The following is a 6,209-nucleotide window of genomic DNA, read 5'->3' on the forward strand; positions in this document are numbered from 1 at the left end:
AATTGTCTTGTCTGTTCGGAGATCTATACATTTCCACAAAAATGTTAGAATTAGTTATGTAGACAAGCATTTTTGCAAATAAGGACAGTTTTATTTCTTCATGTCCAATCTATACTCCTTTCACTATATTGTTTGCTTTCTTGTATTGACTAGGAATTTCAGTACAATATTGAATAAAAGTAATGGGAGCACATTTGTTTTTACATTTCCTAATTTTCCTGATGTCAGCAGTTAGAAGCCAGTCTTTCTTCATTAAATATAATGTGATTTGTGTCTTATAAGAAAAGTTTACATTTCACTAAGTTTTAAAGTTTATTTGATAAATTGTTTATGATACTCCCCTATTATCTATTCAATGTCTGAGGATTAGAGGGTCAACAGTGATACACCTTCACCTTGATTGATTATTTTTTTCACGGGTCAGTCATACATTGACTATTATAACAAGTGTGAATATACCTGTTTGTCAACTTTTCTAGCTGTCATTATAGAAAGACAAGCCTAGTACAAATTACTCCCTTATGACTTAAGGTGGAAGTATATAAGAAGGTTTTGTGTGTGTGTGTGAGAGAGAGAAGGTTTTTAATTGTGAATATACCTTTTTAAAATAAATACAGGATAGTGCATAGTCTGTGGCATATTGTTTGTTTTGATAGCTTGGTTTTAACTCATTAAAATTATTAGCATTAAGTGTGTTATTATCCTTATTTGTATCCTCCATTATTCTTACCCTTCTTTTTCTCAAAGATCTGTAATATTGCCTCATACATTCCTGATATTATTGACAATGTTTTCTCTTTTTCTTATTATCAGTCTAGCTAGAGGTTCATGGCTTCACTTCTACTTTTCGAGGATGCAAGTGTTTTTCAATAATTTTATCTATCATTTCTTATCATATTGATGTTCATTCTCTGTTCATAATTATCTACCTTCTAATTTGGCTTTAATTTGCTCTTTTATCTAGTTTCTTAATTTGGTAGCTTAGATCGTTGACTTTAACCATTCTCCTTTTATAATAAAATGTTAAAATATAAATTTTTATCTAAGCATTGCTTGAGTTGTATTCCTCAAATTTCATTATGTTATACTTCATAGTTAACCCTATTCAATTTTCAAAATTTTTCTGACATCTTTTCTGATTTCTTCTTTGACCCATTGGTTATTCAGAGTATGTTACCTAATTTACAAATATCTGAGAATATTACAAATGTATTTTGGTTATTGATTCATAATTAAATTTTATCTCTTCAAAGAATACATTTTTAATGAATCCAATCCTTATACGTTCACTAAGACTTGATTTATGGCCCAAAATATTGTCTACTTTGTGAATATTCCATTTTCACTTTAAAACAATATGTAGCCTGAAATTATTAAGTGTAAAGTCTATTAATATTAATTAGTTACAAATATTTCATAATAATTTTAATTTTTATATTCTTACCAATTTTCTGTGTATTCTGTCACGTATGAAGAGAGAAAGGTTGAAATATCCAACTATATTGTGAATTGGACAGTTTATGTTTTCCATCTGTTTATTGTCTTTTAATGTACTTTGAAATTCTATTGTTAGATGAACAGACATTAGATCTGCTTGTCTTCTTGTTTATTTGATCTTTTTATCAAAACAAATACCTTTCCTTGTCTGCTAATATTCCTTTAACTGAAGCATACTTTGTCTGGTATTCATAGAGCCACTTCAGTTTTGTAACAATTAGTGTATTCATGCTCCAACTTTTCCACATTCTTTTACTTTCTACTTATCTATGTCTTTATATTTAAAGTCAGGATATTTTTTTAATTTTGTATTGTTGAGCCATCCTTTGTATTTATATTTTAGTATGCATTTACCTTATTTGTAACTCTACATTCACTTGAGTAGGTATATTTTCTAATTAGAATCATTTTCCTTCAGCCTAAAGTACTTATTTTATTATTTTAGAGTACAGGTATGCTTTAAATAATATGTTTTTCTCCTTTTACTTATTCACTGCTTATTCACATCATATTTATATGCAATGGAGAATCATGGTAAAAGAATGAAAATATTGTGTGCCCACCACAACCAATACTAACATTTTAAAATGATACTATATTTTGTGGCTAGAACACAGAAGTAAAAGAACACTTTTTCCATTTATCCACTTATCTATTTATTCCATTTACCCATAAACACATTTTTATTCACCCATCCTCTAGCTGGTAGACATTTAAGTTGCTTCTTTTTTTCCCTATTCTCTCTCCAGCAAATATTGATATAATGAACATTCGGTGAATAATTCTTTGTACAGGTGGTTTTAGGCTTCTCTAAAGTATATAATAGAACTGTAGAACCAAGGCTTAGATACATCTTCAAAACTACTATTCATTGCCTAGCTGATTATAAGGCAGTTGTACCAATTCTATGCATCCTTGGGGTGGAATTAAGGATCAGTATACAGAGTTGCTATAATATATTACATGAAATGTCAAGTTTCCAACAAAGTTTAGGTAACATAGAAAGAAATAGAAAAGTGTGACCCATTGACAGAAAATAAAAGGCAGTAGAAACTTCTTTTAAGGGGGCCCAGGTGATGGGCTTAGCAAGAAAGACTTCTAAGAAGTTATTTTAAGTAATTAAAGGCAACCATGCCAAAAGAAAATAAAAGGAAATATGATGAAAATGTTCTGTCAAATAGAGAACATCAATAAACAGATCAAAATTATTAATTATTAAATAAAAATTATGAAATTAAAATTTTATATACAAATGGTTTTAAAAAATGACTAAAGCTAACAACTATATATTTTATATAGCAGAAAGAAAAAAAAATAAATTTGAAAATATATCAAGATATTATGCAATCTAAACAGAAAAATAAAAATAATGAAAAAGTAAGCAATGCTTCAGAAAAATGTGGGATACCATCAAGCACAACATTGTACATATGCCAGAAGGAGAAGAGAATGATAAGGAGAAAAGAGAGAGAGAAAAGAATGAAAAAAATGTTGACTATGTAAAAATAAAAAGGAATATAGACGACTGATATGAATACTTCTATCCTAACACATTGGAAATCCTAGATGAAATGGACAAATTTTTGAAAAGTCACAAACTATTAAAAATTATTCAAGAAGAAATAGAGATTCTAAATAGACTTATAACAGTTAAATACCTTTATTGATATTTTTAAAGAAAAGAAAAAACAAGAAAAGAAAGAAGAAAGAACAAAGAAAAGAACAAAGCCCAGATGACTTTACTAGTGAATGCTACCACACATTTAAAAACCAAACTGTAACCTTAACAAGTTTCTCCAAAACCAAAAAACAGATGAAGAGGGAGTGCATTACTTACCTCAATACTTAGCTTGTCAGGGACAGTCATCAGGACCCAATGTCTGTATGCTCCTGTAACCTGCACCTGCTAACCCATAGCCATAATGTGTGAGCACATCTCCATCTCCATTGGCCAGGCTGGTGTCCAGATTGGCAGTGCCTGCTGGGAACTCTACTGCCTGGAATACAACATCCAGCCTGATAGCCAGATGCCAAGTGACAAGATCACTAGGGGAGGAGATGACTCCTTCAACACCTTCTTCAGTGAAACAGGTTCTGGCAAGCATGTGCCCAGGGCAATGTTTTTAAATTTGGAACCCATAGTCATTGGTACCTACCACTAGCTCTTCCACCCTGAGAAGTTCAGCACAGGCAAGGAAGATGCTGCCAATAACTGTGGCCCAGGGCACTATACCATTGGCAAGGAGATCCTTGACTTGGTCTTGGACCGAATTTGAAAACTGGCTGACCAGTGCACAGGTCTTCAGGGTGACTCAATTTTCCACAGCTTTGGAGAAGAAACTGGTTCTGAGTTCACTTCCCTAATGATGGAACATCTCTCTGTTGATTATGGCAAGAAGTCTAAGCTTGAGTTCTCCATTTACCCAGTCCCCCAGATTTCCAGTTTTTGGTGAACCCCAAGCTCCATCCTCACTACCCACATCACCCTGGAGCACTCTGTGCCTTCATGGTAGACAATGAAGCCATCTATGACAGCTGTTGTAAAAGTTTCAATATTGAATCCCCAACCTACACTAATCTTAGCTGCCTTACTAGCCAGGTTGTGTCTTCCATCATCACTTCCCTCAGATTTGATGGAGCCCTGAATATTGGTCTGACAGAATTCCACATCAACCTGGTATCCTATCCCTGCATCCACTTCCCCCTGGCCACATGTGCTCTTGTCATCTCTGCTGTGAAAACCTACCATGAACATCTTTCTGCAGCAGAGATCACTAATGCATGGTTTTAACCAACCAACCAGATGGTGAAATGTGACCCCCATCATGGTAAATATGTGGCTTTCTGCCTGTTGTACCATGACGATGTGGTTCTCAAAGATGTCGATGTTGCCATTGCCACCATGAAGACCAAGCACAACGTCCAGTTTGTGGACTGGTGCCCCATTGGCTTCAAAGCTGGCATTAATTACCAGCCGCCCACTGGTACCTAGTGGAGACTTAGCCACAGTATAGCAAACTGTGTGCATGCTGAGCAACACTATCGCCATTCCTGAAGCCTAGGCTTGCCTGGACCACAAGTTTGACTTGATGTATGTTCAGCATGCTTTTATTCACTGGTATGTGGGTGAGGATGCAGAGGAAGGAGAGTTTTCTGAGGACTGGGAGGGCATGGCCTAAGAAATACTTTATAAGATTCCATAATCTTGAGAAGGATTATGAGGAGGTTGGTGTGGATTTTGTTTAAGGAGAGAGTGAAGAAGAAGGAGAGAAATACTAATTACCATTCCTTTCAGCCCTGCAACTTATCACATTCAGAAATTTAGCTTCTGCATTAGTTGACAGGCATCAAAGCTCTCTAGTTAGATTGTCTTCACTTTTAACTGTGATCACATCTTACTTTTCCATGTGTACCTATAAGATTTTTCCATTATGTCTTAAAGGCTTTAAGAAAGAAAAAAAAACAGATGAAGAGGGTCCATTTTCCAACTCAATCTATGAGTTCAATATTACTCTGATGTCAAAACATCATCCCCCCCAAAAAAAACCTAAAAATTAATGTTTCTTAAGAGTACATATGTGAAAAAATCCTCAGAGTACTATAAAACTAAATATAGCAAAAAACTAAAATCTAATATAAAAGAATTATAAACCATGATCCAGCAGGAGTCAACCCATTAATCAAAGGTTGGCTTAATATCCAACTATAAATGAATGCAATACACATTTTAGTAAAGTAATGGCCTTATGAAGAGGTCCTATGATGCCCTGTAGTACAGCGTCCTCAGTTCACCAGAACCTGGGGCCTTAGGGGGTCTCTTCTGAGTGTGTTGCATATGTCCTACTATTGTGGTTGAGGCATGTTTGCCTTCGGTCCAATTGTCTCCAATGGTTCCCTTTGCCTGTTGCAGGCGGAGTTTGATTTCTGTGTTACTCGTGGGTGAGTCTGGGGCCACCCTGAGCTTGAGTTGAATCACATCAGGCATTTGGCAGGGCTGCAGAAGCACTGAACTGGAGGCACTCTCCTCTTGTCATCTTGCCCTGAGAAGCTTTCATTGGTGGGTAAGGCCTGAAGTCAGACCAGTTGTCTGCCGCAGCCCACTGCTGGGCTGTGGTGAGACTGGTGTGTGTGTGGTTATCTTCCCCTCTCCCCAAGGCAGGAATCCCTTTGGTGTGGTGCTGGCCCCAATCAGGGCTGCTTGCACACGATCAGGCTTATGGCATCATGTTGGATTTGCCAAAGGTGTATTAGAAGCCATGTCCACAGGAGATCACAGGGGTAGAGTGTGCAGTGCCAGCAAGTTACTTGCAGGTCCCCTGTGCAAGGGAATCTGTAGCCTCCTCAGAAAATTCCTGATAAGGACTTGTTGGAGCAGACAGATTCACAGAAGCACCAGGGGGCTGGGTGCTGTTAGCAAGCTAGGCCGAGAGTGTTGGCGCTGTGCTGGTTCCCAAAAGTGTCCATGTATCTAGGCTGGGGCGGGGGCTGGTGGGGGGAGGGAGGCAGAGGTGGGAAATTGTATCCACCAACTCTTGTGTTCTTTGAGAAGTCTCTTCTCACACTCTAAGATTAGTAAACAAATCTGCTTCCTGAATATCCTAGGTATTTCTCAAGCAGCTGCTTCTATGCTGTATCTCAGCTAGGCTATTTGTTGTGTTGGCTCTTTAAAGGTGGGGACTTAGTTTCCTATAGCCCTTTGGTTCTCCCAGAAT

At 36.6% G+C, this 6,209-nt stretch overlaps 1 pseudogene; it reads left to right on the forward strand.

Annotated features, from left to right (window-relative positions):
- The first annotated feature begins 3,405 nt into the window (after positions 1-3,405).
- On the forward strand, positions 3,406-4,776 carry LOC122467949 (annotated as a pseudogene).
- Positions 4,777-6,209: the final 1,433 nt, after the last annotated feature.

This window comes from Prionailurus bengalensis, chromosome B3 (assembly GCF_016509475.1).
Source record: "Prionailurus bengalensis isolate Pbe53 chromosome B3, Fcat_Pben_1.1_paternal_pri, whole genome shotgun sequence".
NCBI lineage: Eukaryota > Metazoa > Chordata > Mammalia > Carnivora > Felidae > Prionailurus > Prionailurus bengalensis.